The sequence below is a fragment of the Pelophylax lessonae genome, assembly GCF_965119305.1.
Source record: "Pelophylax lessonae genome assembly, chromosome: 5".
NCBI classification, from domain to species: Eukaryota; Metazoa; Chordata; class Amphibia; order Anura; family Ranidae; genus Pelophylax; species Pelophylax lessonae.
Genome location: NC_138772.1, coordinates 25,361,329 through 25,382,578, shown reverse-complemented (window position 1 = coordinate 25,382,578; position 21,250 = coordinate 25,361,329).

The window sequence follows — 21,250 nt, the reverse complement described above, 5'->3', positions numbered from 1 at the left end:
GTGTTTACATAAATAATATATAAACATAAGTGCTTGTTTTATTGAAAGAATGACTGTAAAATAGTAACCTGTTATTTTATAACGTGCTGTGATTAAAAGTGATGTGAAACTTCACACATATGCAAGTGAAAAAATTAAAATGGTGAGTCCTCTCTGATAAAGGAATGAAAAACAGGTGTTGATGAAGAAAGAAAAAGAACTCGGGTTGCAAACACCAATGTGGCCACTAGGTGTCGCATCCGGCCGGTATACAACCTGTATTTCAATAGGGACCAATGTGGAATCCTGGGGTTCCCTCACAGCGATCTCTCCTCTTCCTGAGTGCCTCGGAATACAAAAAGAGAGAGAGAGAGGGGGACCCCTTGGTACGATGTATAGTGCCAATTTTTTGAGGGCAAGGTAGTAACTTACGGTTAGGCTGTCATCGATCAGTAAAGAGAAGCCGGGAAGCTTCCGCGTTCCACGGCCCAAGCTCCAAATACCGGAAGTGACGTGGTGACGTAAGACTCCACCCTACGCGTTTCGTAATACAACGTCTACTGGAGTGGCGTCAACCTATCGGGCTCCCGGTGTTAAATAGCCGCAACGTCTCCTAGGCAACCATATGGCTTCCGCCGCCATATTGGTGCTCTCAGACCTGAAGCCGGACGGAGGACCTCTTTAGCCTCACTGCAATGCCGGCGATTCTGGTTCTGTGATGGAGCGGCAGCTTTCATAATTTCGGGGACAGCCAATACCGATCTGGGTGAGTGTGTGAATATACAAAAAATAAAATTACTTTATTTCAAAAAAACTTCTCCGTAAAAAAAAGGGGAGAAATAAAAGCAAAAGATAAATAAGTTTTATTTAAAAAATGGCAAAAACGGAACTGGCTTTTAACCGGACTGATAACCAATTCCCTGGGATATGTGACACTTCTTTCTGCGGGCCCACTCTGATATTGGGTGTGCATAAGGGAACAGCAGAGGGGCATGTCAGAAAGGTTTTCTTAAAAAACAGGGTAACTGTTATTGGTTAGTAAATTGAAAGATAAACAGTTATATAGATAAAAATGGAAATAAAAAATATAATAAAAATATATTAAAATTATAAAATATATATATAATGCCTGTCCATTGAAATTCTTTTGATCTGGTATTCAGATCTGGTATATTTTTGATCTGGAAAAAGAAAAAGAAAAAAAGTCTTCTCATCCAGCATCAACATAAAACCATACAATTATTGCAATATACATGTTGAATAACATGGTCCATTCTGTTCGAACACTCAGGAAATATCCGAAGTAATACCAACATGAATACCAGATCAAAAGAATTTCAATGGACAGGCATTATATATATATTTTATAATTTTAATATATTTTTATTATATTTTTTATTTCCATTTTTATCTATATAACTGTTTATCTTTCAATTTACTAACCAATAACAGTTACCCTGTTTTTTAAGAAAACCTTTCTGACATGCCCCTCTGCTGTTCCCTTATGCACACCCAATATCAGAGTGGGCCCGCAGAAAGAAGTGTCACATATCCCAGGGAATTGGTTATCAGTCCGGTTAAAAGCCAGTTCCGTTTTTGCCATTTTTTAAATAAAACTTATTTATCTTTTGCTTTTATTTCTCCCCTTTTTTTACGGAGAAGTTTTTTTGAAATAAAGTAATTTTATTTTTTGTATATTCACACACTCACCCAGATCGGTATTGGCTGTCCCCGAAATGATGAAAGCTGCCACTCCATCACAGAACCAGAATCGCCGGCATTGCAGTGAGGCTAAAGATGTCCTCCGTCCGGCTTCAGGTCTGAGAGCACCAATATGGCGGCGGAAGCCATATGGTTGCCTAGGAGACGTTGCGGCTATTTAACACCGGGAGCCCGATAGGTTGACGCCGCTCCAGTAGACGTTGTATTACGAAACGCGTAGGGTGGAGTCTTACATCACCACGTCACTTCCGGTATTTGGAGCTTGGGCCGTGGAACGCGGAAGCTTCCCGGCTTCTCTTTACTGATCGAGGACAGCCTAACCGTAAGTTACTACCTTGCCCTCAAAAAATTGGCACTATACATCGTACCAAGGGGTCCCCCTCTCTCTCTCTCTTTTTGTATTCCGAGGCACTCAGGAAGAGGAGAGATCGCTGTGAGGGAACCCCAGGATTCCACATTGGTTCCTATTGAAATACAGGTTGTATACCGGCCGGATGCGACACCTAGTGGCCACATTGGTGTTTGCAACCCGAGTTCTTTTTCTTTCTTCATCAACACCTGTTTTTCATTCCTTTATCAGAGAGGACTCACCATTTTAATTTTTTCACTTGCATATGTGTGAAGTTTCACATCACTTTTAATCACAGCACGTTATAAAATAACAGGTTACTATTTTACAGTCATTCTTTCAATAAAACAAGCACTTATGTTTATATGTTATTTATGTAAACACTTCCACGATTTATCACTGTAAGACACAATATTATTTTAAATAAAAGCACTGGGTTTGGTTTTATTTCCATTTTATTTTCATTTTTATTTTTTCTGGCACTAGCACTTATGAATGGTAAGTGTTGCAATATTTAACCCGTTATCACCCAGTATATGAGCACTTTAAATAAACAATATTTATTATATCAGACACGTCAGCACTTTATATTAAACACTATTTATTCATCTATTTGACACATCAGCACTTTGAAGGTTGCGCCGTTTTCAACCTTTTTACATTTTATCACTTTTAACCCTTTTAGGGTTGGTTGTTGGCAGCTTACACCTTAGGTCTTTTATTGTATTTATTATGAACTCCATATCGCTGGTCACCTCCTGCATAAAACAAATGTGAGGAGAGACGAGAAGGAGAAGAGGCTGGACGGTGAGAGCCTGGAGTGTGGCTTTGTGGGTTCTGACGGTGTTGCTCCCACTGGGCTCGGTGATGGGAGTTGAGGTGCCTTCTTAAGGCGGTCGTCCTTAGGTGAGTGTTGGGCTTACCACGACTTATGCGTTGACTGCAAAGGCTGCAGATGGCAACACTGTTGTCAGCAATGGACACATTAAAAAAAGCCCACACTGCGGAGCCATGTGCCGGCGTCCTGGGAGCGCCAGATGTGACTGTACATGGTTAATGGCTCGCTCCTGATACATTTGCAGTTTGCTTTGTACCTCTTGTGCAATGCAAGTTCTGCCTGCCTCTCCTCCTATATCTGCCGGTCCGTCTCTCCCTCTGAACTCCCCTCCTCTTCCTCTCTTGTGGGCACCCACGTGACGTGCATAGACATGTCGTCATCAGCCACGTCACCTTCCCCACCACTAACAATTGAGATCTCAGAGTAGGCAGCAACAGCGGGGACCAACCTCCTTGGGCTGATCTGGGTACTGTCGTCAGACTGCTGAGTGGCGGCTGTTGCTACCTCCTCTATCTGATCTGATGCTAACAATGGCTACGCATCGCAAATGTCTTGTGATGGATCGGAAAATTATTTCAGAGACTCAAGCGGAGGGTATGTGGTGGTAGTGGTGGTGGTTGTGGTGGTGTATTTGGAGGTGCACACAGCAGAGAGTGAAGAGGATGCAGATAGAGAGGATGAGGAGGGTGCAGAAGAGGAAGGCAGAGTGAGCCACTCAACCAAGTCTGGTGCGTCCTTTGACGTAATCGAACGAGCCTTCTGAAACTTCACACTTTGGCTCCGGCCTACTGCTCCTTCCCTACCCCTACTATCCCTGCTTAAGTGTCTGCCTCTTCCTCTGCCTGTCATGTTTTTTAATTACCCTGTGACAAAAGTCTCTAGAGAATTGCAGTATATCTGGAAAAAGGTACATAACACCTCACTTCAATCTGTGGTATTGGGGGGCCACAGTTTTATCACACCAGTTCTACAAATAATTGGCCAGTAACTGTTGTCACTGTGTGTAGCACAGTCAACAAAGCAAGAGAGGCCAAATTTTTGCAGGACTAAAATACACTCTTAGAAAAGTATACTGTTAAATAACACCCCGCTTCAATATGTGGTATTGGGGGCTACTGGTCTATCACACCAGCTGTTCAAAAAATTGGCCAGTGAGTTTGGCACTGTGAGTACAAGACTTAACTCAGCAAAAGAGGTAATATTGTTGCAGGACACAAATACACTTGTAAAAGTATACTCAGATAACACCCTGATTCAATCTGTTGTATTGAGGGGCCACAGGTTTATTACAACAGTTCTACAAATTAATTGGCCAGTAACTGTTGTCACTGTGTGTAGCACAGTCAACACAGCAAGAGAGGCCAAATTTTTGCAGGACTAAAATACACTCTTAGAAAAGTATACTGTTAAATAACACCCCACTTCAATATGTGGTATTGGGGGGGGCACTGGTCTATCACACCAGTTGTTCAAAAAATTGGCCAGTGAGTTTGGCACTGTGTGTAAGAGACTTAACTCAGCAAAAGAGGCAATATTGTTGCAGGACACAAATACACTTGTAAAAGTATACTCAGATAACACCCCGCTTCAATCTGTGGTATTGGGGGGCCACTGGTCTATCGCACCAGTTATAATTAGGGTTGAGCGGACACCTAGATGTCCGTGTTCGACGGGTTCGGCCGAACTTTAAAAAAAAGTCCGGGTCCGTGTCCCGGACTTTTACCGAACTTTTCCCGGACACTGAACCCCATTGAAGTCAATGGGGACCCGAACTTTAAGGCACTAAAATGGCTCTAAAACACCAATGGAAAGGGCTAGAGTGCTGCAAATGGCAGCAAAACATAGTTAAGAACATGGCAAGTGCTCTGCAAACAAATGTGGATAGGGAAATAACTTAAAACAACAAAAAAAAAAAACAGAAAAATAAAACAATGTTCTTCATCTCTGAAGGACGAGGCCCATATGGAGTAGGAGCAGGGCCGGTGTAAGGATTTTTGACGCCCTAGGCAAAACCTCATTTTGCCGCCCCCTTGGCACCGCCCCTGGCTCCGTTCCCTTGACTATGTTGCGCCTAGGCAAGTTCAGCTGTTTGCTGCCCCCCCCCCCCCAAGAGAAAAACAGTAAAACTAAATGATCTAAATTAGGCATAAATGGGGATGGCAACCTGTTAGTCTGTTAGTGTTTTTTGTTTTGTTTTTCTAATGGCACTTTTTTTTGTATTATTTTACTGTGTGCCATCAGAAAGAGGGGGGTGAGACTTGGTGAGGACAGCCAGTCAGTGAGCAGTGTACGGTGAGGACAGCCAGTCAGTGAGCAGTGTGCCGTGAGGACAGCCAGTCAGCGAGCAGTGTACGGTGAGGACAGCCAGTCAGTGAGCAGTGTACGGTGAGGACAGCCATTCAGCGAGCAGTGTACAGTGAGGACAGCCAGTCAGTGAGCAGTGTACGGTGAGGACAGCCAGTCAGTGAGCAGTGTACGGTGAGGACAGCCAGTCAGTGAGCAGTGTACGGTGAGGAGAGCCAGTTAGCGAGCAGTGTATGGTGAGGACAGCCAGTCAGTGAGCAGTGTACGGTAAGGACAGCAAGTCAGTGAGCAGTGTACGGTGAGGAGAGCCAGTCAGCGAGCAGTGTACGGTAAGGACAGCAAGTCAGTGAGCAGTGTACGGTGAGGACAGCCAGTCAGGGAGCAGTGTACGGTGAGGACAGCCAGTCAGCGAGCAGTGTACGGTGAGGACAGCCAGTCAGCGAGCAGTGTACGGTGAGGACAGCCAGTCAGTGAGCAGTGTACGGTAAGGACAGCAAGTCAGTGAGCAGTGTACGGTGAGGAGAGCCAGTCAGCGAGCAGTGTACGGTGAGGACAGCCAGTCAGTGAGCAGTGTACGGTGAGGACAGCCAGTCAGTGAGCAGTGTGCCGTGAGGACAGCCAGTCAGCGAGCAGTGTACGGTGAGGACAGCCAGTCAGTGAGCAGTGTACGGTGAGGACAGCCAGTCAGTGAGCAGTGTACGGTGAGGACAGCCAGTCAGTGAGCAGTGTGCGGTGAGGACAGCAAGTCAGTGAGCAGTGTACGGTGAGGACAGCCAGTCAGTGAGCAGTGTGCCGTGAGGACAGCCAGTCAGTGAGCAGTGTACGGTGAGGACAGCCAGTCAGTGAGCAGTGTACGGTGAGGACAGCCAGTCAGTGAGCAGTGTACGGTGAAGAAAGCCAGTCAGTGAGCATTGTATGGTGAGTCAGTCATGTGCAGGCGTGATGTCATTGCTGAGCACCCAATCAGATGGCTGCAGCATGTGAACCTGAAAAGAACACTGGCGGAAGAGCTTCGTTCTGAGGTAAGTATATCATAATGTGCTAGTATGCAATGCATACTAGCACATTATGCATGGTGTTGCAGGGGATTTAAAAAAAAAAAGAAAAAGTCTGGTTTACTAATGCTTTAAGATTTCAGAAAAGGTAATAACTAAAAACAAAACCCATCCTGACATACCGCTGAAGAAGTCCCCATCCATTGGGGGACGATACGCGTCCGGGGGGAAGGTGGAGCAAGCAGACGTCGCCCACTGCTGTCTGGAGATTCGGTGTGGTGCCCACGGGACCTGCCGGCATTACTGTAATTTTACCCTTCTTTCACAAGTAAGAGGCTGTCTTTATTTTATACCCAATAAAGCTTTTGTCAGTATTACGCTATGGGCTTGCCCGGTGTTTTTCCCTGTCTCATGGTTTAAGGGGAGCTGCCGGCTGAAGCTTATCTGTGATCAGTGCAAGGTCTGCTCTGGGAACATTGTGGCGTTTACCTGGTCAATGTGAGGTCTCTTTGGTGGAATACAAGAGGGAGGGACATCCCACCCACCGCCTGTGATAAGGGGAAGATCGCTTCATGATATCTTGATTTTATGCTTATGCCTAATAAGCGTGAGGTGAGAGGCCATTTTACTCGGTGGTGGATTCAAGCACTTAGAGCACCTGTTGATCCTGCCAGAAAGTGTGTTCACCTTTCACCACGGGCTTTTTTGCATGGACTCTCACTGTCAATATTGTACCACGTTCATATTAGGTTTTAGCGCTGCTTTATTGTATTTATATTGTATCAGACAGGAATTGTATTTTGACCTGAGAAGTGCAGCTGCTTTTTGTCTTCATTCATTACCGTCCATTCTGCGCTGATATTATCCTGTTTTTTGAACCCATCCTAACATGCATGAAGGGATTCCTGGGGGAATGGAGCAGACCTCTACATTAAGTGAAGTGTTGGATCATATCACTGAAGGAGCTCCTTACTTTACATCTGAAGCTCTAACACTTAGTTCAGTTCTTCTTCCAGTATTTCTTCAGGCAGCAAGTCTGCAGCCTCCTGAACGCCCCTTTTTCTTGTGCAGAACAGCAGCTCTTCTTATCTCCCATCTGCTCTCCCAGACTGTCACAAGCAGGAGATCGAGTCGGGAGCAGAGGAGACACAGCCCTCACCTGCAGAGAGGCGGAACTCTTCAGACTGCGATCACCAATAGGCTCGCCCCACTGCCTGCACATGACCCCTACCACACATGATCATAAATCATGATGATCACAGCCTCACAGGACGCTCGCCGAGTCGCCGCCCATTGCTGAGCTCAGATAACCAAGCCAGCTTAGAGAGCGGCGATCGGAGCACAGAGGAGATGGTGTGATTGGTGTCATGTCCAGTGTGTATGTAAGAACAGGCAGACGGGCGGCCAGTTAGCCGCCCCTGGCTGATGGGCGCTCTAGGCAGGCGCCTACCCCGCCTATAGGTAGCGCCGGCCCTGAGTAGAAGGGAGGTTGAGGTGGTGGTGGATGTGGCGGTGTCATAGGCGTGCGCACAGGGTGTGCCGGGTGTACCTGGGCACACCCAAATCACCTAGGGCACATAGCATTATCGCTCTGTTTGCCAGTGAGGAGATGGGAAAGATCTCCCTCGGACCTGCTCTGCTCTATTTCTCTTTGCCAGCAGGGAGAGTAATGTATCGGGGCCATGTACATGTAGGCAAACACATGCATGTGTATTTCAACTTTGGGGTGCACACCCTAATGCAATAGGCTGCGCACACCTATGGGCGGTGTAGGTGGAAGCGGCGGTGGAGGAGGACCAGGGCCGGATTAAGAGCATCATGGTCTTGGTGCTGAGGATTTTGAAGGGCCTTAAGGGCCGTGCCTTGGCATGCACCCAGAGGAGGAAGGGTGCAGCCATGCATGCCTAATTCAACATGGGATGCTGTCTCTGAAGCCCATAAACACATCCATGCATCGGCATAGGCCCCAATTACTATTGTTTGTACCCCTAAAAGGATGGATGAGGAAGAGGAGGAGTATGGAACAGGCAGCACCCTCAAAGCTTCAGAAGTATGAGATGAACCCCAAAAACTTGGAAAGGTGGATCTCACACGTACCGACACAGACTATCCCGCAATTTAATTGATCCCCAAAGGTTTTTATTGAATAGCGGAATAGGAAATATGATCAAAAAAAGTGTATGTATCTCACACGTACAGAAGCACACTAGGCCCCAATTACTATTGTTTGTACCCCTAAAAGGATGGATGAGGAGGAGGAGGAGTATGGAACAGGCAGCACCCTCAAAGCTTCAGAAGTATGAGATGAACCCCAAAAACTTGGAAAGGTGGATCTCACACGTACCGACACAGACTATCCCGCAATTTAATTGATCCCCAAAGGTTTTTATTGAATAGCGGAATAGGAAATATGATCAAAAAAAGTGTATGTATCTCACACGTACACAACCACACTAGGCCCCAATTACTATTGTTTGTACCCCTAAAAGGATGGATGAGGAGGAGGAGGATGAAACAGGCAGCACCCTCAAATCTTCAGAAGTATGAGATTGTGTTCACTGTACCCCACAAAGATTGTGTTCACTGCACCCCAAAAGGATTGTGTTCACTGCACCCCACAAAGATTGTGTTCACTGTACCCCACAAAGATTGTGTTCACTGCACCCCCACAAAGATTGTGTTCACTGCACCCCAAAAGGATTGTCTTCACTGCACCCCACAAAGATTGTGTTCACTGCACCCCACAAAGATTGTGTTCACTGCACCCCACAAAGATTGTCTTCACTGCACCCCAAAAGGATTGTCTTCACTGCACCCCACAAAGATTTTGTTCACTGCACCCCAAAAGGATTTTGTTCACTGCACCCCACAAAGATTGTGTTCACTGCACCCCACAAAGATTGTGTTCACTGCACCCCAAAAGGATTGTCTTCACTGCACCCCACAAAGATTTTGTTCACTGCACCCCAAAAGGATTTTGTTCACTGCACCCCACAAAGATTGTGTTCACTGCACCCCACAAAGATTGTGTTCACTGTACCCCACAAAGATTTTGTTCACTGCACCCCACAAAGATTGTGTTCACTGCACCCCCACAAAGCTTGTGTTCACTGCACCCCAAAAGGATTGTCTTCACTGCACCCCACAAAGATTGTGTTCACTGCACCCCCACAAAGATTGTGTTCACTGCACCCCACAAAGATTGTGTTCACTGCACCCCAAAAGGATTGTTTTCACTGCACCCCACAAAGATTTTGTTCACTGCACCCCAAAAGGATTTTGCTCACTGCACCCCACAAAGATTGTGTTCACTGCACCCCACAAAGATTGTGTTCACTGCACCCCAAAAGGATTGTCTGCACTGCACCCCACAAAGATTTTGTTCACTGCACCCCACAAAGATTGTGTTCACTGCACCCCACAAAGATTTTGTTCACTGCATCCCACAAAGATTGTGTTCACTGCACCCCCACAAAGCTTGTGTTCACTGCACCCCAAAAGGATTTTGTTCACTGCACCCCAAAAGGATTTTGTTCACTGCACCCCAAAAAGAATTGTCTTCACTGCACCCCCACAAAGATTGTGTTCACTGCACCCCACAAATATTGTGTTCACTGCACCCCAAAAGGATTGTCTTCACTGCACCCCACAAAGATTGTGTTCACTGCACCCCAAAAGGATTTTGTTCACTGCACCCCACAAAGATTGTGTTCACTGCACCCCCACAAAGATTGTGTTCACTGCACCCCAAAAGGATTGTCTTCACTGCACCCCACAAAGATTGTGTTCACTGCACCCCCACAAAGATTGTGTTCACTGCACCCCACAAAGATTGTGTTCACTGCACCCCAAAAGGATTGTCTTCACTGCACCCCACAAAGATTTTGTTCACTGCACCCCAAAAGGATTTTGTTCACTGCACCCCACAAAGATTGTGTTCACTGCACCCCACAAAGATTGTGTTCACTGCACCCCAAAAGGATTGTCTGCACTGCACCCCACAAAGATTTTGTTCACTGCACCCCAAAAGGATTTTGTTCACTGCACCCCACAAAGATTGTGTTCACTGCACCCCACAAAGATTTTGTTCACTGCACCCCACAAAGATTGTGTTCACTGCACCCCCACAAAGCTTGTGTTCACTGCACCCCAAAAGGATTTTGTTCACTGCACCTCAAAAGGATTTTGTTCACTGCACCCCAAAAAGATTGTGTTCACTGCACCCCAAAAAGATTGTGTTCACTGCAGCCCACACACAGAAAAATGGATGTGGATCACTGACACCTGCCTATCTCCTATCCCACACCACACAGCAATATCGATTGTAGTTTGTAGAACACAGTTTTACTAAAATTCAGCAGCAGCCTCTTCCTAACAGGATTGAGAAGAGATCGTAGATCGGGACTAAGTGCAGACCCCACACAGCAATATCGATTGTAGTTTGTAGAACACACTTTCCCTAAAATTCAGCAGCAGCCTCTCCCTAACAGGATTGAGAAGAGATCGTAGATCAGGATTAAGTGCAGACCCCACCCCACACAGCAATATCGATTGTAGTTTGTAGAACACACTGACCCTATAATTCAGCAGACTCTATCCCTAAAATGCCTACAACTCGCCCTGCCTAAACACTCCGACCTGTCCCTCAATTCTATCCGGACACCAATTTGTTTTCCCTGCCTGTCTTTCCCTAATCAGCAGCCAGCACGTATGTGTGCTCTGTCCCTGATCTAAGCAGCAGAATGACGCCGCTGTGGCTGCCTCGAACTTATAAAGACTTGGTCACATGCTTCAGACGGCCAATCACAGCTACTCATACATTTGCAGGCATGGCTGGGATGGCTTAAGGCACACCAGTTAAACGATTGTTGATTGGCTGTTGAAAGCCCGCCATGAAAAGAGCGCCAAAACATGCAAAACCCGGAAATAAAACGACCGAACACAGATTTTTACCCGAACATACAGTAAAGTGTCCGTGTCCGTGTTCGGGTAACAAAAATCCAATTATTCGGTACGAACACGAATAATACAGTCCGTGTTCGCTCAACACTAGTTATAATACATTATAAGTGCTTTTGTCACTGTTTGTAGTATTGCTACAGCAACGCTCAGTCACCACACCTGTCACAATGCTGCACAGTGCACAATAATACTATTAATCCACTATAATATGCTCTCTACAAATTATATTTTACTGTGGATTACCCCCCCCCCCCCCCCCCTATATAGTGCACTGATCTGCACTGCAATACCAAAAAAATTTCAGCCCTTTAAATGACTTTTGTGGACATTAACAGAGCGATTTGTGTAACTGCAGCCGATCTCTCTAACTGCCCCTAATGCACAGACTGGTGTAACAGGAAGTCAGCTAAATCTGGGAATGTAGTCACAGGAAGGAGATACATTTCCACCTGATTTAGAAAGTCCATTAATTAATTTAGGGTGTTGGCTACAGAGCTAGCCAGCAGGAAGTTGAAAGGCCTTCACCTGTTCAGAATGAGGGAGTTAAGGCTCTATAATTTGTTCAGAGAAATTCCTATTGTTTGCTGCCTCCAGAAGCTGTGTCCTGAAGCCATGTGGGCTGGGAGCAGGAGGACAGTCAGCGTGTGCCTCCCGACAGGATGTGTGGGCCTGGGAGAAGACCCCCCGGAGTGATGTGTGCCCGGGACGGTAACCAAGGGTGAATACGTCTCAAAGGTGAGAAGACGAACTGTTGATGTGAAAGAAACAAAGGACTGTGTTGCCCTGTGAAGCTATTATAAAAGGACTATTGAGTGTCCGCTGTAGGACAAGGAAGTCTGCCCGACGGTAGGTTGGAGACAGACACTTAGGCAGGTTCCAGTTGTGAGAAGGTAGCCGCCCACAGAGGCAAGGATTTATTTTCTGTTTTATTTTATTTTGGATGTTTTGCTGCATACAGCCTGGTGAAGAAAACACCATTTAATAAACCACACTGTTTGTTTGCAAGCACTTGTCGGCTACCTCTCTGGGAAAACGCACCCCCCAAGGGGTCATCCACACCCGCCACCGAGCTAATCTCTCACACTGGATACCTGTCCCTAACCTGAAAAGAGACTGGACCTATACCAAAAATTGCAGCCCTTTAAATGTCTTTTGTGGACATTAACAGAGCAATTTGTGTGACTGCAGCCGATCTCTCTAACTGCCCCTAAAGCACAGACTGGATACCTGTCCCTAACCTGAAAAGATACTAGTAGACCTATATCGACATACCAGCCCTGAAAAGGACTTTTGTGGATCTTCACAGAGCTATTTGTGTCTGGCAATCTCTCCCTCATGAGTAGGGTTGAGCGGACACCTAGATGTCCGTGTTCAACGGGTTCGGCCGAACTTTAAAAAAAAGTCCGGGTCCGTGTCCCGGACTTTTACCGAACTTTTCCCGGACACCGAACCCCATTGAAGTCAATGGGGACCCGAACTTTAAGGCACTAAAATGGCTCTAAAACACCAATGGAAAGGGCTAGAGTGCTGCAAATGGCAGCAAAACGTAGTTAAGAGCATGGCAAGTGCTCTGCAAACAAATGTGGATAGGGAAATAACTTAAAACAACAACAAAAAAAACTGAAAAATAAAACAATGTTCTTCATCTCTGAAGGACAAGGCCCATATGGAGTAGGAGGGAGGTTGAGGTGGTGGTGGATGTGGCGGTGTCATAGGCGTGCGCACAGGGTGTGCCTGGTGTACCTGGGCACACCCTAATCACCTAGCATAGCATTATCGCTCTGTTTGCCAGTGAGGAGATGGGAAAGATCTCCCTCGCACCTGCTCTGCTCTATTTCTCTTTGCCAGCAGGGAGAGTAATGTATCGGGGCCATGTACATGTAGGCAAACACATGCATGTGTATTTCAACTTTGGGGTGCACACCCTAATGCAATAGGCTGCGCACACCTATGGGCGGTGTAGGTGGAAGCGGCGGTGGAGGAGGACCAGGGCCGGATTAAGAGCATCATGGTCTTGGTGCTGAGGATTTTGAAGGGCCTTAAGGGCCGTGCCTTGGCATGCACCCAGAGGAGGAAGGGTGCAGCCATGCATGCCTAATTCAACATGGGATGCTGTCTCTGAAGCCCATAAACACATCCATGCATCGGCAACTGTCCCTCCTTGTCCGGCCTTCGCGCTGTGTGGGGAGGTTCTGAGGGTGCTGCCTGGGGAAGCGAGCATAGAAGCCAGACTTCTGTGTTTACAAGTGACAGAAGAGCGGTCACAGTGAATATGGCCAACCCGGGGCCTATATAAAAGGTAGGGGCCTGCATGGAGCTGCAGCTCCAATAGCCCCTACATTAATCTGGCCCTGAGGAGGAGGACGAGGTAGCCAACACTGCTTCTTTTCACAAATTTTAAATGAGGGTACACCCCAAAAGAGTGAGAAAGAGCAAAAATGGAACAATGGCTGGGTAAGGTCGGTATCCATTGCTATTCTGCACAAGGTACGGAAAAGTCCCGTGGGATCCATGCCTGGTTCATTTTAATGAACGTGAGCTTGTCCACATTGTCTCTGGACAGGCGGCTGCGCTTGTCTGTTATAACACCCCCAGCCGTGCTAAATACCCGTTCAGATAATACACTGGCTGCAGGGCACGCCAGCACCTCCAAGGCGTAAAGGGCAAGCTCAGGCCATGTGCCCAATTTGGAGACCCAGAAGTTGAAGGGGGCAGACCCCTCATTCACTACATGTAGGCGTGTGCACACATACTGCTCCACCATGTTGGTAAAATGCTGCCTCCTGCTAAGACGTTCCATCTGAGCTGCTGGTGCTGCTGTTTGTTGTGGCGTGCTGACAAAGCTTTTCCACATTTCGGCCATGCTAACCCTGCCTTCTGAGGTGCTGGCGGTGCCCTGGTTGAGTTGGCGACCTCCTCCTCCTCCTCCTCCTCTGCCTTGTGCTTCCACTGTGGCCCCGCTGTCAGATGGGAATGCCAGCAGCATCGCGTCTACCAGCGTGCGCTTGTACTCGCGCATCTTGCGATCGCGCTCCAGTGAGTGAATTAAGGACGGTACGTTGTCCTTGTAACGGGATCCAGCAGCGTGGCCACCCAGTAATCAGCACAAGTTAGAATGTGGGCAACTCGGCGGTCGTTGTGGAGACACTGCAGCATGTAATCGCTCATGTGTGCCAGGCTGCCCAGAGGCGACGAAAGGCTGTCCTCTGTGGGAGGGGTATCGTCCGTGTCCTCTGTATCCCCCCAGCCACGCACCAGTGATGGCCATGAGCTGGCCTGGGTGCCACCCTGCTGTGAACATGGTTACATCTCCTCCTCCAGCTCCTCCTCCTCCTCATCCTCCTCATTCTCCAGAACTGTGCCCCTGCTGGACAATTGTGTCCCTGGCGTTTGTGTGTGCAGGAACCCACCCTTGGAGCCCCTTGCGAATGACTGCCCTGAAAGCCTTTGAAATGTTACCTCTTCATCCTCCTCCTCCTCCTCCTCATCCTGTGCCACATCCTCTTCCATCATCGCCCGAATTGTTTTTTCAAGGAGGCATAGAAGTGGGATAGTTAAGCTGAGAACGGCGTCATTGCCACTGGCCATGTTGGTGGAGTACTCAAAACAGCGCAACAAGGCACAATATATGCAAATGTCAAATATGCAAACTATGCCGCAATTTATTGTTTTTTACACCAAAAGGGTGTGTATTGAATAGCGGAATAGGATAAAAAACTGTGTATCTCACACGTACAAACACAGACTAGGCCCGATTAAATTTTTTCCTACCCTAAAGGGAGGATGAGGAAGAGGAGTATGGAACAGGCAGCACCCTCAAATCTTCAGAAGTATGAGATGAACCCCAAAAACTTGGAAAGGTGGATCTCACACGTACCGACACAGACTATTCCGCAATTTAATTGAGCCACAAAGGTTTTTATTGAATAGCGGAATAGGAAATATGATCAAAAAAAAGTGTATGTTTTTCACACGTACAGAAGCACACTAGGCCCCAATTACTATTGTTTGTACACCTAAAAGGATGGATGAGGAGGAGGAGGAGGTGTATAGAACAGGCAGCACCCTCAAAGCTTCAGAAGTATGAGATGAACCCCAAAAACTTGGAAAGGTGGATCTCACACGTACCGACACAGACTATTCCGCAATTTAATTGAGCCCCAAAGGTTTTTATTGAATAGCGGAGTAGGAAATATGATCAAAAAAAAGTGTATGTTTTTCACACGTACAGAAGCACACTAGGCCCCAATTACTATTGTTTGTACACCTAAAAGGATGGATGAGGAAGAGGAGGAGGAGGAGTATAGAACAGGCAGCACCCTCAAAGCTTCAGAAGTATGAGATGAACCCCAAAAACTTGGAAAGGTGGATCTCACACGTACCGACACAGACTATTCCGCAATTTAATTGAGCCCCAAAGGTTTTTATTGAATAGCGGAATAGGAAATATGATCAAAAAAAGTGTATGTTTTTCACACGTACAGAAGCACACTAGGCCCCAATTACTATTGTTTGTACACCTAAAAGGATGGATGAGGAGGAGGAGGAGGAGTATAGAACAGGCAGCACCCTCAAAGCTTCAGAAGTATGAGATTGTGTTCACTGTACCCCACAAAGATTGTGTTCACTGTACCCCACAAAGATTGTGTTCACTGTACCCCACAAAGGTTTTGTTCACTGCACCCCACAAAGATTGTGTTCACTGTACCCCACAAAGGTTTTGTTCACTGCACCCCACAAAGATTGTGTTCACTGTACCCCACAAAGATTGTGTTCACTGTACCCCCCAAAGATTTTGTTCACTGCACCCCACAAGGATTGTCTTCACTGCACCCCACAAGGATTGTCTTCACTGCACCCCACAAAGATTGTGTTCACTGTACCCCACAAAGATTTTGTTCACTGCACCCCACAAAGATTGTGTTCACTGTACCCCACAAAGATTTTGTTCACTGCACTCCAAAAGGATTGTCTTTACTGCACCCCACAAGGATTGTGTTCACTGTACCCCACAAAGGTTTTGTTCACTGCACCCCACAAAGATTGTGTTCACTGTACCCCACAAAGGTTTTGTTCACTGCACCCCACAAAGATTGTGTTCACTGTACCCCACAAAGATTGTGTTCACTGTACCCCACAAAGGTTTTGTTCACTGCACCCCACAAAGATTGTGTTCACTGTACCCCACAAAGGTTGTGTTCACTGCACCCCACAAAGGTTTTGTTCACTGCACCCCACAAAGATTGTGTTCACTGCACCCCACAACGATTGTGTTCACTGTACCCCACAAAGGTTTTGTTCACTGCACCCCACAAAGATTGTGTTCACTGTACCCCACAAAGATTGTGTTCACTGTACCCCACAAAGGTTTTGTTCACTGCACCCCACAAAGATTGTTTTCACTGTACCCCACAAAGATTGTGTTCACTGCACTCCAAAAGGATTGTCTTCACTGCACCCCACAAAGATTGTGTTCACTGTACCCCACAAAGGTTTTGTTCACTGCACCCCACAAAGATTGTGTTCACTGTACCCCACAAAGGTTTTGTTCACTGCACTCCACAAAGATTGTGTTCACTGTACCCCCCAAAGATTTTGTTCACTGCACCCCACAAGGATTGTCTTCACTGCACCCCACAAGGATTGTCTTCACTGCACCCCACAAGGATTGTCTTCACTGCACCCCACAAAGATTGTGTTCACTGCACCCCACAAAGGTTTTGTTCACTGCACCCCACAAAGATTGTGTTCACTGCACCCCACAAAGATTGTGTTCACTGTACCCCACAAAGGTTTTATTCACTGCACCCCACAAAGATTGTGTTCACTGTACCCCACAAAGATTGTGTTCACTGCACTCCAAAAGGATTGTCTTCACTGCACCCCACAAAGATTGTGTTCACTGTACCCCACAAAGGTTTTGTTCACTGCACCCCACAAAGATTGTGTTCACTGTACCCCACAAAGGTTTTGTTCACTGCACCCCACAAAGATTGTGTTCACTGTACCCCCCAAAGATTTTGTTCACTGCACCCCACAAGGATTGTCTTCACTGCACCCCACAAAGATTGTCTTCACTGCACCCCACAAAGATTGTGTTCACTGTACCCCACAAAGATTTTGTTCACTGCACCCCACAAAGATTGTGTTCACTGTACCCCACAAAGATTTTGTTCACTGCACTCCAAAAGGATTGTCTTCACTGCACCCCACAAAGATTGTGTTCACTGTACCCCACAAAGGTTTTGTTCACTGCACCCCACAAAGATTGTGTTCACTGTACCCCACAAAGGTTTTGTTCACTGCACCCCACAAAGATTGTGTTCACTGTACCCCACAAAGATTGTGTTCACTGTACCCCACAAAGGTTTTGTTCACTGCACCCCACAAAGATTGTGTTCACTGTACCCCACAAAGGTTTTGTTCACTGCACCCCACAAAGATTGTGTTCACTGCACCCCACAAAGATTGTGTTCACTGTACCCCACAAAGGTTTTGTTCACTGCACCCCACAAAGATTGTGTTCACTGTACCCCACAAAGATTTTGTTCACTGCACTCCAAAAGGAATGTCTTCACTGCACCCCACAAAGATTGTGTTCACTGTACCCCACAAAGGTTTTGTTCACTGCACCCCACAAAGATTGTGTTCACTGTACCCCACAAAGGTTTTGTTCACTGCACCCCACAAAGATTGTGTTCACTGTACCCCACAAAGGTTTTGTTCACTGCACCCCACAAAGATTGTGTTCACTGTACCCCCCAAAGATTTTGTTCACTGCACCCCACAAGGATTGTCTTCACTGCACCCCACAAGGATTGTCTTCACTGCACCCCACAAAGATTGTGTTCACTGTACCCCACAAAGATTTTGTTCACTGTACCCCACAAAGATTGTGTTCACTGTACCCCACAAAGATTTTGTTCACTGCACTCCAAAAGGATTGTCTTCACTGCACCCCACAAAGATTGTGTTCACTGTACCCCACAAAGGTTTGGTTCACTGCACCCCACAAAGATTGTGTTCACTGTACCCCACAAAGGTTTTGTTCACTGCACCCCACAAAGATTGTGTTCACTGTACCCCACAAAGATTGTGTTCACTGTACCCCACAAAGGTTTTGTTCACTGCACCCCACAAAGATTGTGTTCACTGTACCCCACAAAGGTTGTGTTCACTGCACCCCACAAAGGTTTTGTTCACTGCACCCCACAAAGATTGTGTTCACTGCACCCCACAAAGATTGTGTTCACTGTACCCCACAAAGGTTTTGTTCACTGCACCCCACAAAGATTGTGTTCACTGTACCCCACAAAGATTGTGTTCACTGCACTCCAAAAGGATTGTCTTCACTGCACCCCACAAAGATTGTGTTCACTGTACCCCACAAAGGTTTTGTTCACTGCACCCCACAAAGATTGTGTTCACTGTACCCCACAAAGGTTTTGTTCACTGCACCCCACAAAGGTTTTGTTCACTGTACCCCCCAAAGATTTTGTTCACTGCACCCCACTAGGATTGTCTTCACTGCACCCCACAAGGATTGTCTTCACTGCACCCCACAAAGATTGTGTTCACTGCACCCCACAAAGGTTTTGTTCACTGCACCCCACAAAGATTGTGTTCACTGTACCCCCCCAAAGATTTTGTTCACTGCACCCCACAAGGATTGTCTTCTCTGTACCCCCCAAAGATTGTGTTCACTGTACCCCCCAAAGATTTTGTTCACTGCACCCCACAAGGATTGTCTTCACTGCACCCCACAAGGATTGTCTTCACTGCACCCCACAAAGATTGTGTTCACTGTACCCCCACAAAGGTTTTGTTCACTGCACCCCACAAAGATTGTGTTCACTGTACCCCCCAAAGATTTTGTTCACTGCACTCCAAAAGGATTGTGTTCACTGCACCCCAAAAAGATTGTGTTCACTGCAGCCCACACACAGAAAAATGGATGTGGATCACTGACACCTGCCTATCTCCTATCCCACACCACACAGCAATATCGATTGTAGTTTGTAGAACACACTTTCCCTAAAATTCAGCAGACTCTGTCCCTAACAGGATTGAGAAGAGATCGTAGATCAGGAGAACTAAGTGCAGACCCCACCCCACACAGCAATATCGATTGTAGTTTGTAGAACACACTGACCCTATAATTCAGCAGACTCTATCCCTAAAATGCCTACAACTCGCCCTGCCTAAACACTCCGACCTGTCCCTCAATTCTATCCGGACACAAATGTTTTTTTCCTGCCTATCTTTCCCTAATCAGCAGCCAGCACGTTGATGTGTGCTCTGTCCCTGATCTAAGCAGCATAATGACGCCGCTGCGACTGCCTCAAACTTATAAAGACTTGGTCACATGCTTCAGACGGCCAATCACAGCTACTGAGACATTTGCAGGCATGGCTGGGATGGCTTAAGGCACACCAGTTAAACGATTGTTGATTGGCTGTTGAAAGCCCGCCATGAAAAGAGCGCCAAAGCATGCAAAACCCGGAAATAAAACGACCGAACACGGATTTTTACCCGAATATACAGTAAAGTGTCCGTGTTCGTGTTCGGGTAACAAAAATCCAATTATTCGGTACGAACACGAATAATACAGTCCGTGTTCGCTCAACACTACTCATGAGCACAGCAGACCTCTCCCTACGATGGCAAAAAGCAGAATGTGAAATGGCCAACAGCTCAGGTCTATTTATTGGGTAGTTGGCATGTCAATGTGCTGAAATGTTTTAATTGACTGTCCCGTTCCACCTGACGGCTGTGTCATGGGTCAAAGTTCTTCCCAATGTAAACTAATATGGCCGCCGCGAACAACGCCATGTGTTCGCAAATTTGACGGGTAGCGAACAAGCAAAATTTGCCGCAAACCGACCGCCGGGCAAACCGCAAGGCCATCTCTACTGACTTCCATCATCCAATCATATGCAAGCAAAACGCTGCTTTTTTATTTTCCTTGCATGTAATTGGGTATTCTTTGCAAAGTGAAGCTTCCCTCATTTACTACAGTAAGTTCTGGAGCAGCTGCCCTTGCAGAGTGCACAGTCTATTTGCGTTTAGTAAATCAACCCCATTGTCTCCACAATAGGAAATTGTACATAATAAAGTGTCCAAAGCTTCTCTTTTACAGTGCCTTGAAAAAGTTTTCATACCCCTTGAAATTTTCCACATTTTGTCATGTTACAACCAAGAACGTAAATGTATTTTATTGGGATTTGATGTGATAGGCCAACATAAAGTGGCACATAACTTTGAAGTGGAAGGGAAATGATAAATGGTTTTCAAATTTTCTTTACAAATTAATATGTGAAAAGTGTGGCTGCATTTGTATTCACCCCCCTGAGTCAATACTTTGTAGAACCGCCTTTCACTGCAATTACAGCTGCAAGTCTTTTTGGGGATGTCTCTACCAGCTTTGCACATCTAAAGAGGGACATTTTTGCCCATTCTTCTTTGCAAAACAGCTCAAGCTCTGTCAGATTGGATGGAGAGCGTCTGTGAACAGCAATGTTCAAGTTTTGCCACAGATTCTCAATTGGATTTGAGTCTGGACTTTGACTGGGCCATTTTAACACATGAATATGCTTTGATCTAAACCATTCCATTGTAGCTCTGGCTGTGTGTTTTGGGTCATTTTCATGCTGGAAGGTGAACCTTCGCCCCCAGTCTCAAGCATTTTGCAGGTTCTAACAGGTTTTGTTCTAAGAATTTAAAGAAAAGATTGCCTTAACACAGAAATTTCTGGATAAAGTCGACAAAGACACCAGGAATAAAAAGATGACCAAGTACCAAAGGGATCTAATTGATTACAAAGAATCTAAAGTCTACAGATGGCAGGAGATTCCAGACGGGCAAAATATAATCTCCACCCAATCCCCAGTTGTTAGGGAAATTGGGATTGAGAGATTTACTGACCCGAATTTTACACCAATCGGAGGAACACCAAATTTTGACTCAGTCAGACCCCAGAGAAATCTGGAGAATAGACCCACGAATTTTCAATACCCCAATCCACCCAGTACTGAATATGCTGTATCCACCTATAACAGCTATTCACCTTTGACCCCAGAACAGTCCCAACAAAGGGAGGTT